At 45.3% G+C, this 19,321-nt stretch overlaps 1 protein-coding gene across 13 annotated transcripts in view; it reads left to right on the top strand.

Moving 5' to 3' along the window:
* The window catches only part of BMP4 (bone morphogenetic protein 4), a 163,763-nt gene that overhangs the window by 122,975 nt on the left and 21,467 nt on the right, over positions 1–19,321 (top strand). For all 13 annotated transcript variants that reach the window (XM_021403059.1, XM_021403055.1, XM_021403056.1 and 10 more), the window contains 4 exons: positions 10,288–10,457; positions 10,910–11,145; positions 14,457–14,569; positions 14,872–14,966. The gene's annotated coding sequence lies outside the window, so the exon portion shown is untranslated. The remainder of the gene's footprint in view (positions 1–10,287; positions 10,458–10,909; positions 11,146–14,456; positions 14,570–14,871; positions 14,967–19,321) is intronic.

Below are 19,321 nucleotides of genomic sequence, written 5' to 3'. Positions count from 1 at the left end.
ACCTACAATTACCAGTGACCATCTCAAAGCTAGAAATTAACTTTGTAGGCACTCCTCCAGATGGATCAGCTGTTAAACGTGCCGTCTCGTGCAGCTGAATGGAGGGGAGGAAAAAGGGGGAAGAGTCTGCAGAATGGCAGCCATGCTCTTTTGTAGCTCAAACTTGTGATGTTTGCCTGCCATGGAAGTGCATGCTTTCCGTTTCAATTAAACCCATACCACTTTCTGAGATGTAGTTTGGGAAACTGTGGCTTTGCTGACGTTTGTGGGCTCTAACCTTGGAAGCCAGTGCAGAAAGTGGCTCTTTACTTTTGCTGTGCAAGCTGGCAGTCAGCTGCCGGAGAGACCCCTATCTTTCCAAACAGACAATCCTACATATCCCCTGGCTGCTGGCTGCCGTGCAATTTGCAGAATCCAAAATGCAGAGGTGAATTAATGCAAGCAGGAAAATGTCTCTGAATGCCCTTCCCTGGCTTTCACATGGGTCCACAGTGCGTTCCCTTCTTGCGTGCAGCTCGGCGAGCTCTGCTGCTGGTAAGCAGGCTGTCCTTGTCTCCCTCCCCATGTCAAGTCCTGAGCAAAAGGTTATGCTTATGGCACATCCACTTACTGCCTGAGCAGCTAGAAAGTAGGGTTTTCTAATTCCTGCTCTGCCTGATGAATTCCTGCTGTTCAGCTGGTCTTCATAATTCATTTGACTAACTCTAAACCCATTTCTTACGTGGCCACTGTGGATAGAGACATTCATACTCTTCTCCCTCTTCCTCCAGAATCCACTGGCGCACAAGGATGTTGCCATGGCTCCGTGACTGTCGTGGGCTTGCTGATTTTCAGCTGGTGGAGCGGAGGGAGGTATTTTGCTCAAAGCATCTCAGAAATGCTTGTGATTTCAGTTTCCAACATGACTCTGAGCTGGGGAATGAGAACGTGCCAGGAGTGTCAGTGACAGCTTTAGAAATGGATTGTTTGCATAAACTTGAAAACAGTACAAGCATAAATGTATTTCCTTTGTTTAACTTTTCACTCTTGTTTACTCGTCTCTGCTTCTAAAAGGCTTTGCAAGTAAACTCTGCAAATCTTTAAGTTCTGCAGCCATTACTGGGGGCTGGGCATTGTGGGATCACTCCTCGGGCCTGCTGTGAGCCAAGGCGCCGGGTAGGCCTGTGAGGCTGGGATCCACAAACCATCGGAACCAGCCAGAGGATTTCATGCATTTCACCTTGGATCAGTCCCAAAACCTCATCTGCAGCTCTTGGGGTTTTGCTGACACCCCAAAGCTAGCACCCATCTCTTTGGTGCTGGTAGGGCTCAGTGAGCCTCAGCCCCTTCTAACCATGGTAAACAGAGGCTTCTACGGCTTCTAGTTTCTTTGCTAAGGAAAAAAAACTGTTTAGACTGCAAGGTTTGGAAGGAAATAGCTCTTTTTTAGTCCCATGTTTTACACCAGTGAAGTATGAATCATAGAATTAGCTAGGTTGGAAAAGACCTACAAGATCATCCAGTCCAACCATCCACCTACCACCAATAACCCCACTAAACCATGTCTTTCAACACTATATCTAAATGTTTCTTGAACACAACATGAAGGCCTGGTCTGTACGTGTTGAGGGGGGAGAAAATCTTCAGCTGTGCAACAAATGAAAATCCAGGGCTCCTGTTGTGTTCTGCAGCCGTTCTTCCTGCTTTTATCTAGTCTATCACCTTATTAAACCTACACATGTTCTTTCTGCATGCATGTAAATTTTGGGTGCTGGAACTGATGGATGACGTTTAAAAGGCTGCTAAAATTCCCAGCTTTCTCCTCACCTCATGGCACCTGCACGAGTCTGTGGGGCTGCAGCTACAAAACCCAGGGCCTAGCACTGCAGGGAAAGAGAGAAGGAAACAGCAGCAGGCCTCTGGCTTTGGAGCTCCCAGTTAAATGGGACAGGCCCTAGCTTCACCATCCCATGGATGCTCATAGCTGGGCCTGGCACTTAGGGACGTGGCTTAGTGGGCATAGTGAGGATAGACTGATGGTTGGACTTAATGATCTTAGAGGTCTTTTCCAACCTTAATGATTCTGTGAATGTATTTCCTGTGACTGCCACTCACCTGTGGGAGGAAAGCTTGAAAGCCAGCTTAGACAGAAGTGTTTGGGCCCTGTGTGCGTCCTGTGTGGCTTTTAAAACCAGAGCAGAGGAGAAGCAGCTGCAGTTGGGCTCTGGAGCATAAAGAACAGCGTTTTATAACTGGTGGCTCTTCCAGGACTTACAGACTGCCCCTGTGGGGTCTCTAAAAGTCGATGAAGAAAACTGTCAGAAGGCTCAGATTCGCTCCGCAGGAGTCCACGCCAGCACGTGAGTGTTTGCAGGGGTTGTGCAGTCCTGGTGTGCTGAACATGATTTGCTCAAGGAAATAGACCTGCTCTCAAAGCGAAGGCTCTGCACGAGCATGCACAAGTGCCAGATTTTCTTGGTTTCCGAAAACATTGATGGACAAATTAATTAAGCCCGAATCAGCAAAAAATATTGGGCAGCTGGACTTCTATTTAAATAAATAGGAATAAAGTGTCTAAACATTTGTGGACCTTGCCTGTTCTGAAAATAGGGGCAGTAATCATGTGCTTCCTCAGCTTTCTGCCAGCCTAGTTTACTTAGGAAAAAAATGTGTGAGAATCAGAACAGTTTTCTCAGTGTATATGCATGGAGACTGGCATGAAATTTGCCTCAGCCAAGTCCTCCAGGCGCTACCACATGTCCGATTTGTCACAGAGTTTTGTGCTTAATGAGAGAGAGCCTGCAATATAACAACAGATCCATCTGCATTTTTTCATCATTGTTTTTAGCCCTATTTCCTAGGGGAAAAGCAAGATTTATGCAGTCATGCTCAGACTGTTCCGGTGTGCGCGTCCTTGTCACTGCTTTTTGCCCCATCACTCTCTGCCTATAAGCCAATTTTACTCTAATCCGAGAGCTGGTGTTAGGAAAAATTTCTTCTCAGAAAGAGTGGACAGCACAGGCTGTCCAGGGAGTGATGGAGTCACTGTCCCCGGAGGTGTCTGAGAACCGTGGAGATGCGGCGCTGGGGAACAGAGTCAGTGGGCATGGTGATCTCAGAGGGCTTTTCCAACCTGAATGATTCTATGATAATCTCAAAAGTAATCAGCTTTAACAGGATTGATGCAAATATGCGGCCAAGCATTGGAAAGAGATCTAATTCCTATTCCTAGCACAGGGAAATCTAGACTCAACCCTTATTAGACATCAGGAGATGGAAAAGAGAAGGAAAGGATGAAAAGGTGAGATCAACTCCCTTCAGTTAAGGAGGTAACTTTGTGTGGGTTCTCTACTGTTTTATACAGTGCACAGTGGAGGATGACTTTCTTTCAACAGGAACACTCTCTCCCATGCTGATTCTCTGTTGTCTTATACATGGCAAGCTCCCATTGCAGGCAGGATACAGTGAGCAGCCTGCCATCCACAAAGCATCAATGTAAAGGGACCCAGGCTTCCTGAGGCCCAGAGCTCACACAGCTGCTCCTTCTCTTATGCGTGCACTGTGGTGAAGAGAGGCAATTTGCAGACTGAGGGTCAGCCTGGGGATCTCCAGACACTGCAAGGCAAGCAGTCCTCTTGTGTAAGTGTCCCCAACAAGGTCAGACTAATGACAAGTCTGTGGGACTGCTCATGCCAGTAGGCACCCACCACTGTTCAGACTCTTGTCCTCAGGAAATGAATACTCCTACCTGCCTCGTGTCCTATTTGCAGAGCAGTGACTACTCACTATTGCTCAAACTTGCAGGAAATCATTATCTGCTGGCAACATTTTACTTCTCTGAAATTGCCTCTTACAACAAAATGAGCCCTGCAGTCCTCTGACTAACGCAGGTTTCACTTGATGTCATTACCTTTCCCTTTTCTTTCAAAGATCGCAGAGTTACCAATAGTGCCTGTTCAGAACTAAGCCCTTGGAGCAAAATATTAACCCAATTCATACGCTCGAGAAGATGTTTGCATTTCCACTAGCCTACAGACAGCAGGGAGGATTTTACACATCTGTAATGCATGTGGTCACCCCGCATCTCTTCCTCAACTCCCAACCTCAATAGCTGGGGTGGGCTGGATGCTAAGCTCCATTCAGACTTTGGTGAGCCTCTAACTCTCACTCTCCTAGGTTGCTGCCTTCTCTGCTATATTACAGCTCCAAGAGACAAAGCTTTGTCTAAGCTTGGATTGTGCATAGGAAGGTAGAAAGCTCAGTTGCTATCAGAAAGTTCACTTGCTATCACTGCTCAAGAAGGATAATTAATGTGAAAGTACTTTTCTTGAGCCGCCTGGTAGGCCCTCATTTCATCTTTGTTCAGGAAAGCACTTAAGCATGTGCTTAAAATTAAGTGTGCTGCTGACTGGAGGCCTTGGACAATAAATATGCTACTGGAAAAGTATCTGGACCATACATTTATTAGTCTGCCTAAAAGCCCTGTTATTTCTTCTTCAGTTCTGATGTAAATCACATCTTTCAAAAGCCACAGTTGTGGTAAATGTCTGATTTTGATAGGCGTTGAGTATTGCAGCTATTGCTGATTTTAAATAAACTTACAGATTCTCAGTACATCTGCAAACGAGACGCAGCTTGGCTCCTTTCAGTGGTTTAGTGTTTTTTTGAGAAATTTCTCTTTGAACTACCCATCTGCAGGCTTTTTCTTTTTACTGTCTGTGTGGCCATCCTGCAATTACCTGTGGGTTTATGATCCTTCTCAAGAGAACAAGTTGGTTGGATAGTTTGACGAGAAAGAAAGATGGGGGTGATAAAATGTGGCAGAGTATGATATCAGTTACAAGCGTTAAAGGAGTGTCCCTCCAGATTTACGCTGCTGTAGCTTTACTACGGATCCTGCTCCACGATTTGCCATAAGTGGCCATTTCAACATTTTTGGAGTTTAGTCCATTGAACAAAATTGCACTATCAAGGACAGAGTGCCTTCATAACTGCAGTGAAGAGAAACTGCTGTGTGCATCTCATTGGCAAAGTAAATGAAAGGTAAATCTGTGGGAGTGTGAGGAAGAAACTAAAACATGTTTTTAAAGGGTTTATGGCAAGCAATCAATTTCTTTAACCCCTGGTTCAATGCTGGGCGACAGTAAACAAGGAAGGAGCCAAAGTTACCTCTGAAACGGAAGTGATCATGTAAAGAAAGCCTTTAATTCTCCAAAGCAGTGAAAGATTTTGGGAACCTGCTTGCAACACTCAGAAAGGACTGGGGAAGTTCAGGTGAGTGGTCAAGACCATTTAGAAAACCTGATTTCTGTGAGATGGAGGGCAAAGAGATCTCCACATCGTCATTTTCATGTGAGATGCTAGTTCATAAACACCATCTCTGATTATTCCTGTGCAAGGTCTAATGTTCAGTTCTGTGAAAACGCTTGAAAACAAAGAAGAGAGAAACTTGGGAGCTGAGGTGAGCACACTCTGGTCAGTGTGAATCATTGGCGCTGCCAAATCTGAAGCCAATGGAGAGCTTGGCCTTAGATCAGCTATTTTCAATAGTAAGTAGTGCAAGAGCACAATCAGTCTATATTTGTGTTTAGTATGTAATTACCGTTGGCCCTGCATGCATATAATTAACAGTTTGACATTACATCCTGCTGGATTGACATCTGTAGAATTCAGAAAGGGCTCAGGATCTCCAAAGAGTGTTTTTGTTTCAGGTCAGACGTGATCTGATTGTCTAAATTAAAGACATGTCAAACCACATGAAAAGTTCAGGACAGAAGGTAACCACACAGGACGTGGCATGTGAGCCAGGTAATCACAGCGGTGGAAGGAGCGGCCACACTTGTGAGCCCTCCTCCTCTGCAGGCTTTGGAAAAAAATGCTCCTTTTTTTTTTGTTTTTAATGGGAAATAAAAATTAGTAAATGCAACTCCTGGCTGCAAGGAAGCACAAATAAAGCAAAACAGATGTTCATTAGCTAATCACTTGCAATTTTTTCCCCTCTTGTTCTTCATGGAGGAAAAGAAAATCGAGCATGTGGGAACTCGCCCGTTGAGAAAACATTTGGATCTTCAGTCATTTATCTGTTTCACCTCTGACTCGGTTCAGGCCTCCATTAAAAGGCAGGCGGGGTGCTATCAGAAAGAAAGGTCAGCGGGGATCACTTCAGATGCTTTTCAGCTGGGGTAACCCTGGAGGCTATCCTTGCTTTTGTGGGCACGGAGAGTCGGTTAAAAACAAAACAGAAAACCAAACAAAAATCCAGCGAGAGCAGTGGAGCTTTGAACTACATCACTTGTGTTTGTCTTATTCCTAAATTACGGTGTCATTTTAGTACAGTGCTCGTTATAATCACATACGTACATCAGGAAGTGTGTTTATTACAGCGATACCAATGAATCCCAACTGGCAAGCTGCTTATTTCCCAGTGTTATCAAAGGAAAGTAACATAACCGTCCTTCCCTTTGGACCGATACCATTTTCTTTTTCTCCCTGTTTAAGAAGAGAGAAAAATACGTGCACCTTTGTACTTCAGCCAGGGGATTTTATCATTAACGAAATGCTAGTACATAAAGTCAGCAATGTGTGTTAGCGTCAAGCCGTGTATCTCCTTTGTAACAGTGTTATTACATTAGGTGAAATTAAAGAAACTCAGCCAACGCCTCTTTCATTAGTGGTACTTGCTTCATGTTTTCACAGTGTTAATTTAACAGTGGCATACTGATTCCTAGAAACCTGGCATTACACAGTAGGTTGAGCAGGTGTAGGTTCTTGCCTAGTAGACTTTACCGAAACCATCTCTGTCTTGTCTTAGTGTGATATGAAGACTGACTCACTAGGAGATGGTTTACTTGGTTGCCGAATGAAGTTGTGGATGCCCTGTCCCTGGAGGCATTCAAGGCCAGGCTGGACGTGGCTCTGGGCAGCCTGGTCTAGTGGTTGGCGACCCTGCACTCAGCAGGGGGGTTGAAACTTAATGTTCTTTGAAGTCCTTTTCAACCTAGGCCATTCTATGATTCTATGATATGTTGGCCTGGGATAGTCCAAATGGTCTTTGTCTGTAAGGGCCAGGCTTGGTTTGTGTTTTATTTTCCTTTCATGCAGGTAGCACCAAGCTTAGTGGTCATTCTAGAAACGAGCTCCCAAGCCCAGGGCAGCTGGCAAGAGATTGCCTACGTGGGGGAGTTTCCACTGAGGCCAGTGGATCTACCATTCCTGAGGAAAGCAGACATCAGGAGAAGTCACAGTCAAAAGGAACAAGGTGGCAACCTGAATAAGCTGTATGAGCCCAGGGAGAAGTTATGCCAAACTGGGAGCCTTTTTGGATTAGATAGTTGGGCTTTCAAGGCAAGAGGCAATAGGATTTACCTATCTGGGCACCAGTAAATCATTTGATGTTATGTTTTTTGCTTATTCATCGCATAAATTAAAGATTCGAACAAGTACTGTGAGACACTTGAAGAACTGTCTGAGTGACAACGAGTAGCGTAAAAAAGAAAAGTATCTGGCTGGGTATATGAGCACAGTTCTTGAAAGATTCATCCTGGGGACAGATCTTATTTAATATTTTCATGAATGACCTTGGCACAAAACACAGCATGTTGCTGAAGTCTGCTGATGACACAAAGTTGGGAGGCGTGCCATACAGAAAGCACTGGATGACCTTGAAGACCGAAGTAATAGAAATGAGATGAAATCCAGTAGTGCAAAATGCGAAGTCATGAGTTTAGGGAGTAATAAGAATTTCCACTATAAACTGGAGGCTCATCAGCTGTAAATGACAAAGGAGAAGAAACACATGTGTGGATCGCTCAGTCACAGGATGAGGCTCTGGAAAAGGTATGTACAACTTCAAATATAGCCTGGGAGGTATTTCTTCCTGTAGAAGGTAGGTGTGCGATTTTCCAGAAACAGGCAAAGCCTCATTTGGCAACCTGTGGACAATTCAGTTCCTCTTGTTCCTGAAGTGTGATTTGGCTCATGTGGAAAAGGATGGTGAAGATGCTGGGAGAACAGGGAGCTCATCCTTTGAGAGAAGAATGAAAGAGCGGAGTTCTTAAAGAAATGAAAGCTGAGGAAAAGGTTGATGGCTGTACATCTACACATCAGAGAAAAAAAACAACACCCAAACAAGCTATTTAAGTTAAAGAACACAAGGCTAACTGGGTACAAATCGGCTATAAATACACTCTGTTGAAATCAGAAGGTGGTTTGTGACTGTGCAGAGCAAGGAGGCTCTAAAACAGCCTCCCAGTAGGAGCTGGGGACAAATAACTCCTTGTTATAAGGACAAACTTGACATGTTTGTGGGAAAGGACTGTAACGCCAGGGCTTTGGAGGTTGTGTCCTGGGAAGTGCTGAGCCTTGAATATCTTGGCTTTCAGTGGGATTTAGACCGGGAGTTGTATCAGAAGTCTTTTTAGAGCTAGTAATTACTCTATCTGGACAGGACCTTGTTTTCAAGGCATTAAGGCTCATGATATCTGATAGGGGCAGTAAGCTGGTCAGATCTCAGGGTGCTTTAGTATTTGTTCAGGCTTGTATACTTAGAGGTTGGTGGGAATCAGATTTTTTAAGTTTAGACACCCTTAGTGTGTCTGCAATTAATCTGGTTCCGTTAATGAGGGCTGCACTCTGCCCCGTGGTTTCTGTGTGTTGATTCTGAGAGTAGTGTGTATCTTCTGGGTGTCTGTGTTGGTTTATGTTCCTGGGCGTCTACATGACCTGATTAATACTCCTAGCTTAATGCAAATGCAAACAGAGATCACAAAGGAAGGCCCGGCCAAAAATTGCATATTGCACAGCATATAACTGGTCATCACTTCACTCATCAGATAAATAGGAAATGTAATATATTAACCCAGTAATGGTCAGGGAGTGCACTTGTTAATCTTGTCACTGGTGGCTAAAAACAAGTATCTAGGTCTGGAGTAGCAGTAACAGGTAAATATCAGTATTGTTATTTTCAGCTGCTAGGCAAAAACAACTCCTTGTCTTTGCTGTATCCCGTGTATCACGGAATCACAGAATAGTAGGGGTTGGAAGGGACAACTGGAGATGCCCCAGGCCAACCCCCTGCTAAAGCAGGCTCCCTACAGGAGGCTGCACAGAAAGCATCCAGGTGGGTTTGAATATCACCAGAGAAGGAGAATCCACCACCTCTCTGTGCTGCCTGTTCCTGTGTTCCGTCACCCTCCCAGCAAAAGATTTCTTTCTCACTTTCAAATGGAACCTCCTGTGTTCCAATTGGTGCCCACTGCCCCTCGTCGTGTCGCTGGGCACCACCAGAAAGAGCCCAGCCCCAACCTCTTGGCTCCCACCCCTTAGGTATTGATATGCATCTATAAGATCCCCCTCGGCCTTCTCCAGGTGCACAGCCCCGGGGCTCTCAGCCCATCCCCATTGGGAGGTGCTCCAGGCCCCCGCCATCTCTGCATGCACTTCTGCACTCTCTGCAGCATTTCACAGTCTGCCTGGAACTGGGGAGCCCGGCACTGTATCAACTCCAGTTGATCGAAACTGAATAACTATCCTCTAAACTGAATTTCCAAAGATGGGTCAAAACCGTATGTACTGTCCAAAAAATAACAAAGTGGAAGAGAAACTGAGAAATGCAGGCTCTGGAAGAGCTAGCAGGAATGTCCCAGCCACTCCTACCAAGGCAGATTTCACAGGTATTTCTGAAAAGTCAGTTGCTGACTTCAAAAGAGAAAGCAACAAATGAGAGGAAGTTAGAAGTAGTTTCAGAAAAGGAGATTTTTGTCTCTGCCTGCGGCCCAATCTGTTGACGCATCCCAAGCAGGTGCTGGTCAGATCCCTCCAGCTGGAAGGTGGGCTGGCTTCACTGCTGTGCCACTCACAAGGGCCAAACAGGCTTGTGTGAATCAGCGGGCACCTGCTTGTCCACGCAGCTTGAGGGTGCTGGTTGTTACCTCGATTTCAGTGGCTCTTTCAGAGTTAAAATTAAGTATGTGCTCAAGGGCTCCCTGGATCAAAGCCAGCCTATTCTACGTTGCCAGATGCTGGCCCAAAGCAGTTCCTGAAAGCCCCGTCTTCCCATCAGCCCATCCCCTGACTTGCAAACTATCAGCTTCTCAGAGCTGTTCGGGCTGTACGCTGTTTTCTGGCACCTTGCAGTTTCCTGCAACTTGATGAAAAGGAACTTGTGTGAATTTTGTTCCCATATTTCACTTCTTGCATCTTCCACTGTGAATGTTTCTAGAGCATAGCCCAGCACATCTGGCCACTTCTCATAACCCTAGAGAATGCATGTCAGCTGAACACTCAATTCTCTCTTCTTTGCTTTGCTAGCTGAAGCGCTGAGCTCCACAAACAGATCTGAAGGAATGGTTGATGCGACGAGCAAATTCCATATAATGTGAAGGAAGGAAGGAGCCAAAGAAAGATTTGCCCAGGGAGTGATGGAATCACCTTCCCAGGAGGTGTCCGAGAACCATGGATTCGTGGCACTGAGGAACACGGTCAGTGGGCATGGTGGGGTGGGCTGGGGTTGGGCTTGGGGATCTTGGAGGTCTTTTCCACCCTGAATGATTCTATGGTTCTATGAAAAGCCAGAGGATGTTTTTAGCCAACGACTTTGCTCTCACTTGATCTGAAGTACAATGAGTACTTAGCATTGTGGGGCAAACACGTTTATTTGGTAAATGACAATTGCAATGATTTGATGGATACTCACATTATGTTCTTCTCAGTGTGTATGGAGAGGATACTAAAGAAAAGTGGATTAGGTAGTGAATCAGGCTGGATGATTTTATTAGGCACAGCTCTTGAAATGAAAAATCTGCCAATAAACAATGAACCTGGATGTTTCAGTCATCTGGCATTGCCTTCCTTGCAAGTAAGGGAGCCCAGCCTGCCCAGCCAAAGCTATCTGTGAGCAGAAAGTGAATGTTTTTCAACCCTTCCCTTACAGTTTCTCCTGAGTGAAGGACCTACCAGGAGCTTCCCTTAGAAAAGTGAAGGAGACACTAATTCTAAGAGTACTGTATGTGCCTGATGCGGGACAGTTCACAAAGAAGAGCTGTCTCCACAGAATCATTGGAACAGCTCCTTACAAAGATGTGACTGATCTGCTTTGGAAATCACCTTCATTGGTGAGAGGCCAACACTTCCCTCCAAGAGACACAACAGAGGACGTGAACAGGAACAGTGAGTTGCCATTTACTCAGGTTAAGATGGGTGGGACAAGGGAGGCTTTTGCTGTGCTAAAGAGTCTGGGGTTTACAGGGTTGCTGCAGCAGAGAGGGGCAGTGTATCTGCTGCTCTCTTTGCCCAGGGCATGTTGGCTTTTCGTACAGGTTTTGATTGCACCCTTCATTAAAAGAGTCATTCCGCCCTCCAAATTAGGTGGAATTCAGCACTGAAAGAATCCAGCCCAAGTCCCAGTTTATTTCTCCATAAAACATCTGTATTGTTCTTCCAGGATGGCTCTGCCAAATGAGTCCTCAATAAACCCAAAACCTGGCAATAGACAAAACGCTCCAAAGCGCCTTTTTAATATGGAAAAGTATCCTGCAGTGTCGCAATCTTCCAGTGGAGACCACCCCCTACCCCTGAGAAATGCAGAATAGCACCAGGCCCACAATTTGCCTGGGGTCGAGCAACAGAGCTGGGCCTACGCTGGTTTACTCCAGCCAGAGGATCTGCCCTATAGTTTCTTGTTTCTTTTTTTCTTATATATTTTTTTTTTCCTAAAGATCCTTAACCTCTTTTTCCTTTTTATTTTTTTTTTCCTATGGATAGAGGCTTTGCAAGTTTCTTCTTTTATTGTTCGCTCATTTGGCAGGAGCAGCCGAGCAACAAAAGTGTTTTATTTGGAAATAGTTGAGGGGGAAGTCGGCAATGTCCGAGCTGCACGCTGATTGCGTGAGCTCTGGGAGGTTTTCACCTCTGCTTCCAGGCTGCACCAGGCTGGGATTATCTCATTTGATTTCATTGGATCTGTGCGCAGCTACAAAGTGGGGGAAATGAAGGGCTGGTGAAGCTTGCCTTTGTGTCACAGTAGAAGCTTTTCGTTATTTGAGTGCTAAGTGCTCTCTCTCCCTTCCCTCTCTGTGGACGGAATATCAGGCAAAATTCTACTGAGCTGATTTGAATCAGTGAGTGGAATGTGACTTACACAGCTTATTTTCCGTCACAAAGGAGATCCTAAGAAAGAAGCACAGGGGAGATGCCTGTATTAGCTAAGGGGGAAAAATGTAGCATGTGCAAGGTACTGATGGCTGAATCTCCTCCCTTTGTGCATCACACTCACAAATGCTCACGCTTTTATGGCCAGCAAAAATACATGCTATCATTTTGATCTGCAGTGTTGCCTATGCCTGTTGATTTCTTTCCAAGTCCTTAAGACCCCCTTCACAAAGGCTTTACTCGGCAGAGATTAAAGGCTCCACTCAGCAAAGACTCAAAATAAACCAGGAACAGCGCACGCTAATGCTGGCACATCTTTTCCCTTTTCTTCCACGGCTCCTTGAGAAGCGGTCAGTGCCGTGCCGAGATCTGTCTGTCCTGAAGTCCATCTGTCCTGCTGTGCTCAGCGAGGCCCAACCAAAACAGCTCAGGGCCAGGTTTCTAAGAATTCAACACCTCCTGGTGAGGACCAAGTCAGGAAATCAAGAGTGACCTTCATGTGGCATGGGGAGCATCAGCGCGTCTGTGTTCACAGGGGTGTTAGATGGTTCACCCCAGGCCAAGGAGGCCCCCAGTATCAGCACCAAGATCGGTGGCACTATGGCCTGGGAGCAGGTTTTCATAGAATCATGGAATTTTTTGAGTTGGAAGTGACCCTCAAAAGCCATCTAGTCCAAAAGGTCATCTGGTTTTCAGCCCCTCATCTTCCTCCTGCCCGGATCTGACAAGCCTGCCAGAGCTCGGTGCGGACAACATCTTCTTGCAGCATCTCCATGGGATACTTGCAGAAGGAAACCTGTGTGCTGGGAGAAGAAACCAATCCTGGCCCCAATAGCTTCTCCTGAGCTTGGGGCATGGAGCACTGTTGCACCTTCAAAGCTTCCCCAGCCACCACCTGAAAATAGTTTCCTACTTCTCTGGGGACTCAGTAGAGTTAATTAATAGATGCTTCTAAGTCAACATGATGATAGAAAGAGCTGTTTACCAGATAAATATTACTAGCACCCTGTGGTCGTTTGCAATTCAAATGTACTATTCCCTGCAGGGAATGACTCGTGTCATTGCTATGTGTCATTGAGCTGATTAGAGGGCTGTCAAGTGCTTTCCACCACCAAAAAAAAAACAGACCTGACACCAGACGAAGCACTTTCCCAATTAGTTGTTGGGTTCTCCGCAGCCAGTCCCTAGATCACAAGTCAGGCCTCCAGAATGCCAAGAGTCTTTTAAAAATCATGAGATGGTTTTATTCTGCAAATGCTACTTTTAGCCCTTAGCATGTGTTCAGGCCACCTCCCGAGGTTTTTTTTTTCTTTAGGACCATAAGGACCGCAGATTTTTTTCTTAAAGTGAAATTGCCAGATAGAGCAGCACATCAGGAGCTTGGGTTTTGCATAACACCAGGGAAGATTCACAGGAAAATCACAGGAGCTGGCAACAGAGAGCTTTTCCTTCGGAACGGGCTGGCACGGCTCGACACGCAGATGTTCCAAAGAGCAGCTCCTTCGCTGGTGCAGCTCCAGCTTCACCGGTGCCAGGGGATGGATGCAAACTGAGAGCTGCTGTGGATCTGCCACCCTCAGGTTTTAAGGAGCGCAGAGGAGCTGAGCTGGTTTGGTTCCTCACTAGAGATGAGTGCCAGCCAGTGAGCATCTTCCCTGGGAACTGCCCTCTGTGTGATGGGCAGAGGGGAAGCTGAACGCCTTCCTCTCTGCTCTTCATCACTTTGGGGGTGCTGGTGCACGACGGAAAGCCCCAGGGCTTCTGTTCAGTGCAACCATCCAAGGAAGACGGGAAAGATTTCAGCACGGAAAACTTGTGCCTTTCCACCAGCTTTTGCATCCGAACCAGCACAGCTTGTGTCAGCTCTACTGAGTCAGGCTCTCAGGGCACCTGGAAAGGAAAGCTGGCTTCAGAGACAAAGGTCCCGCCTTGCTTTTAGGAGGGGACTTTGGGAGCCTGGGGCTCCCTCTATTTTGGGGACAGGGTGGCTACTGTGCTACAGAGACCGCCTTCTGCATCTCCCCTGCTGAAATCTCAGATCACAGTGCTTCCCGGGGTCAGCCTGACAGCATCCATCCCATCGGCGCACAGAAAGTGCAGCTTTTGGAGAGGGGAACATAATTTTAAAGTTGGCCTGAGAAACCTCCATCGAGTTTTCAGGGTTCCAGAATGTTGTTTTATTAGGATTACAGTCTTGTTCTTCTTAGGTTTCAGCAGGCGTTTATGACTGTTACAACAGGAATGAAAAGCTGGGGCTGGAATCGGCATTGCTTTCTCCTGCCAGGCGCAGGGTTCACGGTGGAGGCCAGACATATGTCTTTCTCCCACAGATGCTACTTTTTTTCTGGATGAGGAGGTGAGCTCGAGCCTCTCCCTGGAAGAGAGGGCTGGCAGCAGCGCTGAGCTGAGATGTGGGGGCTGCACAGGGGCCCGTTGGCTGAAGGTAACTGCTATGTTGGTTCACGTTGTTCCCCTCTGTCCTTTGCAGAAAGGAGAGACCAAGTCCCATGGGCTTGTCTGTGTCTGACACAGGAGGCTTGTGTTGTTCCTGTCTCCTTTCTCCCATGCCCTGTGGACATCTTTCTAGGTTGGCAGAGGGGCTCAGTGATGGAGAAATAGTCTGTACCTACAGACTTCCCCCCTCTGCTGCCTTTTTTTTTCTCGTTTTCCTTTATTTTTCTTTTTTCCAGCATGCATTATTCCGGACCTGTTAACATCCATCTGTCTGTATTTCTCCCCGTACAGGTCAAAACTCCTCCTTGAGGGCACCCGAACCGGAGTGGTGTTCCCCATCTTTGCAGAGCCCATGTTGTCTGCCTCTGGGAGGCACTGGCAGGAAGGTAAGGGTCCAAGCAGCTCTCACATGGAGCACCACAAGTCCCCTGCTGTCCTTCTGGGTCTTGGTGGCTGTGCTTGTTTGGGGAGCTCAACCCCCTCCATGTTCCCCTGTGATGAAGGAGTTCAGCCTACCCAAACCATCCTGCATGGGGTGATGAACTCAGCCCTCTTCTAGGGTGATCCCTGGCTATGGGACAGTTGGACCCTCTGCACAGTAATAATTAGCAGACAAATCCTGCTGACTCGGGAAACTCATCTAAGGGTTTGTTTGTGTGTTTGTTGTTTTTATGAGAAGGTCCATATGCCTTTCAGATTTTGTTATTTTCAGAGTTGATGATCTGAGGAACAGAATGAAGAGCTGACATTGTTGGTTGTTTTCTTGGCCTGTTTTATACAGCAGATGTATGTTGGTAGAAGGTCTACAGCTCATTACTTTATTTATTTATTCTGGTGGAGTCTGATGAGTTTTGTTGCAAAGACAATAGGGCAGATCATGACACGGGAAGAAAAAAGATAGCTTTGGACCTGGTGGGTACTGTTCATCTACCAGTGCTCCCTTCACACATTGGATAGAATCCAAGAGGTAATATGGGAATTTCTGAATGTAGTTAAAGTTTATGAGACTGCCTGCCTGAATACATGCATGTGTGTGGAATGGAACAAGGATCCCCAGCACAATACTTAATCAAAATCCAGTTTTACCAGTGATATAAGACAGATAAAGCACTGAGTACAGTCCTCAGGATCTGCCCCTTCAGCTTACACACTGTATATGGCATACACAGTACCTGCCAATACACATGGTGTGGGATTTACCCTGAAACCCTGAATGTGTCCTGGATTTTCCAAGTCAGAGCCTTGTTTTAAATCTTGCCTGGTAATGTATGTATTTGATGGTCTCGGGAGCAGTTCTAGTTCAATGCTGATTTCTTTCTAGGGTATGAAAATCCTCTCTAACATACAGAGCCTTTTGAATCTGATTCTTACTCTGAAATGTGTGCTCACTCAAGGTGTTTAAGAAATGGGCAATAGAGTTTGAGCCACAACTTTATCAGCAGAGAGCACAGATATCTAAGTGTTTGCTGAATTGTGTACCTTCTTTCAACACTCTTCCTTTTGAATAACCCGCATCTAGTGTTGCTTTTATCAGGTTTTTGAGATTAGGCCTCTCTCCCTTTTGCTAGCTGAGATCCCCATAAATGACAACAGGCAACCTCATTTTCTAACTCTGTTCCTAACCTAATCAGGGTGTAGCCTCAGAGTTCTGGCTCTTCTCTTGGGGTGCTGTTTGTGAACCCCCCTACCATGATCCATGGAAATCCTTTAGTCCCTCCTTACTCCCAGCCATAGTGCCATCGCTGAGCTTTCATTGCCTCCCCCCTTCTGCTGTCACCATGTTGACCCCCAAGGTGATCCCTCCAAGTCCTTGATCCCTCTGGCTCCCCAAGCCAGCCTGCTGAGCTGACCTTTGCCCAGTTGGTTCTTTTGTTCCTTGAGCACCTTTTTACTTGTTTTCCACTCATATCCCGGTTTGCATTGATCTCACTCAAATATGAATGAGCAGGGAAGACTTGAGGAGGAAGCAATCACTAGTGCCCTACACAATGATAATGACATCTGATGAGCTGATTTCTGTCTGTGTCCGCACAGTAGTAGGATGTTCCCTTTTTCCTGGTGTCGATGATGTCTTTTTACTCTGTACCTCAGCAAATATGGTTAGAAATGCTCCTACATTTTGCAGCAACGCTGGCAGAGGCAGTGTTAAATGCAGTCATCCCACGGCTGATGTTGAGAATTCCTCCAGTAAACTCCCTTCAGCTCAGTTCTTCTGTCAGTACAACTTGCTATCATCTCCATTTTAGCCAATTTATTATCCTCCTTACAACACTTGTCTTATCCCTATCTTCTCCAGTTCAACTAGTAATTTTGTGTGCCAACGTATCAATGGTTTAAATGATATTTGGGTAGAGTAGCCTGGTGCAAACACTTGTCATTGCTATTCCCAGATCTGAGGTTTGTCCCTTATGTCACATTTTACCACAGCTTTCTTTATCCTTCACCCAGTATTTCACCTCAAGTTTTGTATAATATTGGCACTGGTGATATGACCCTGTGTGTGATCAAGTCTAGTTGAGCTGAACTCGATGAGTCCCTTCCAACTTGGGATATTCTATGATTCTATGATTTTCTCCTTAAATGAAGGCACTGCATTCCCTATTCTCTAAGGCATCAGTTTCAGTATAATAGATCTTATTATTGGATTTGTAATTCCATGTGTTCCTGCTTGCACTGTTCAGAGCTGGATTGACATTACTTCCTCCCAGCTCAAGCACATTCAACATTTAAGTTTGTTTGGGTGAGTTTCTATATTTCTTCTTGATGAACTGCTACACAGTCTGCAATGCACCAAATGCAGATACAGAGATGGATCTTTACCTTTGTGCACACACAGTTTTTCACCTCTTTCCTGACCACAAACACGATGGGGTTTTCTGCAATCAGGTTGCATCTCAGCGTTATGTCCACATTGGCAAAGAGAACAGCTGAGTCCAGGGCAACCCTTCTGACATGAAGATGAGCCTGTATCCACTATTTTACTTCTCTTGGGGATGCTGTTGCAAGACAAGGGAAAGGTTTGTTCTTTAGCTGCAGGCTTCTTTGCTGGCAATTTTTACACCCTTGTTGCAAAGAAGTAAGACACCAGAACTTTTACGAGGGAAGGGCTCAGAGATTGTTGGAGCAAACCCTTGAGCAATGCTTGGTCCCCAGACCTCCTTCTCTGAAACAGGTGAGTCATTCTGGCTGATATTAAAAGAAAACAATAAAAAACCCCTTTCCCACACACAAACCAGCCCTGAGGCACACGATTAGCAGGAGGTATTTCACTCGCATGGCTGGAGTAGGGCAGCGTTAAGCAACTAAAGCCATATTCTTACAGTAGGAAGTATTCAATCATCTTTGTAACAGATAGCAGTGCTATCTGTACCTTGGGCAAAGCTTTTGTTCTGCTAAACTTTATTGACTGACTTTGTTCTGAGAATATATGTAAGCGTTGGCAGGACCAGTGACCCATGTAACTGTAATGCAGTGGGTTGCTATAAAACAAGTGAAAGAAATGTAAAGTTTAGTTCTGGCAGTCTTAGTGAAGGTAACATTGGTGACTCTGGTAGCTCGAGCTATGGGTCCTTTGTAGGAAAAACTCCCCACCTGTCATTTTTCCATCAGGACATTTGCTGCAGAAAAATAATCTTTAAAACATGTATTTTTTCCCCTATTTTTTTCCACGTTTTAAAAAGTTTTTAGCACTTTTTTTTGCTTGATTGCAAAGGAAACAAGAGAGTGAGTTACTAAATGTATTGATCTCTATGTTTTTTTTTTTTTTTTTTTTTTTAAGAAAAAAGTCAAAGTATTATTTTTGTTACTTTCTTGGAGTTAACAAGTGAAAATGTCATTTTCAGAAGTGGAAATGCGAAACCTAAAAACAAGCTTACATTAGCTAGTTAAAAAGTTGAAGCCTTTTCAAAAGGGAAATAGGCTTTCTCATACATATATGAGAGGGGAGTTGGACTAGATGACTGCTAAAGGTTCCTTCCAGCTCTAAGGATTCTATGATTCTGTATTTTAAAAATCACTCCTTCCTGGGGAGGAGTCACCTTACTTAAATGAGAAAAAGGAACACTGCCAACGATTCCCAAATTAAGATGTTCAAAAATTTTATTTTTCCATAAAGCCTTTCCTCTGGAATTAAAAAAAGTCCCATTTGGCAGGAAAAAAACACACCCTAAAATGACTTTCAGATAAAATTGTTGCCTTCAATAAATCCCAGATTTTCAATGCAGAAACTTCAAAGTTTGCTTACTTTTACCATTCAACGTGTAAAATACTGCTTAGCACAATTGAGGGTGGCAGAAGTTGACCTTAAAATTTGCTAGAATCTCTGGCCACACGACATTTCCTTCTGGGCTATTTAAACACGCAGCTGAAACACAAAAGCAGAAGGTTTTTTTTTGTTGTTTTTTTTTTTTTTTCTGACCTTGGAGAAATGTGAGTGAAACGTGAATGGTGACAGGGAGTGATTTTATAGGAGGTGCTGAACCTGCTTAATCTGTCTTTTGTTCAGATTTTAACGGGCCGCGTGATGTTTTATTTATGCGTTGGCCTGTTATTCTCTAGCGTTGTTTCATGGCAAACCAATGGGACTGAGAGAGGCTGGGGTGGCCTAAATTGGGCCCAAGAGGTCCTTTGGCAATACCGTGGTCTCTCTCCCAACAGCACTGTTGCTACAGCCCACATGAATGGGGATTGCCTCCGTTCTGGGCCTAGAGCCTTGTAGGTAAAGGTGAGTGTCCATTTTGCA

Source organism: Numida meleagris, chromosome 6 (assembly GCF_002078875.1).
Source record: "Numida meleagris isolate 19003 breed g44 Domestic line chromosome 6, NumMel1.0, whole genome shotgun sequence".
Taxonomy (NCBI): Eukaryota; Metazoa; Chordata; class Aves; order Galliformes; family Numididae; genus Numida; species Numida meleagris.
Note: the sequence above shows the minus strand (reverse complement) of the source record. Positions and strands in the feature narration are given on the sequence as shown.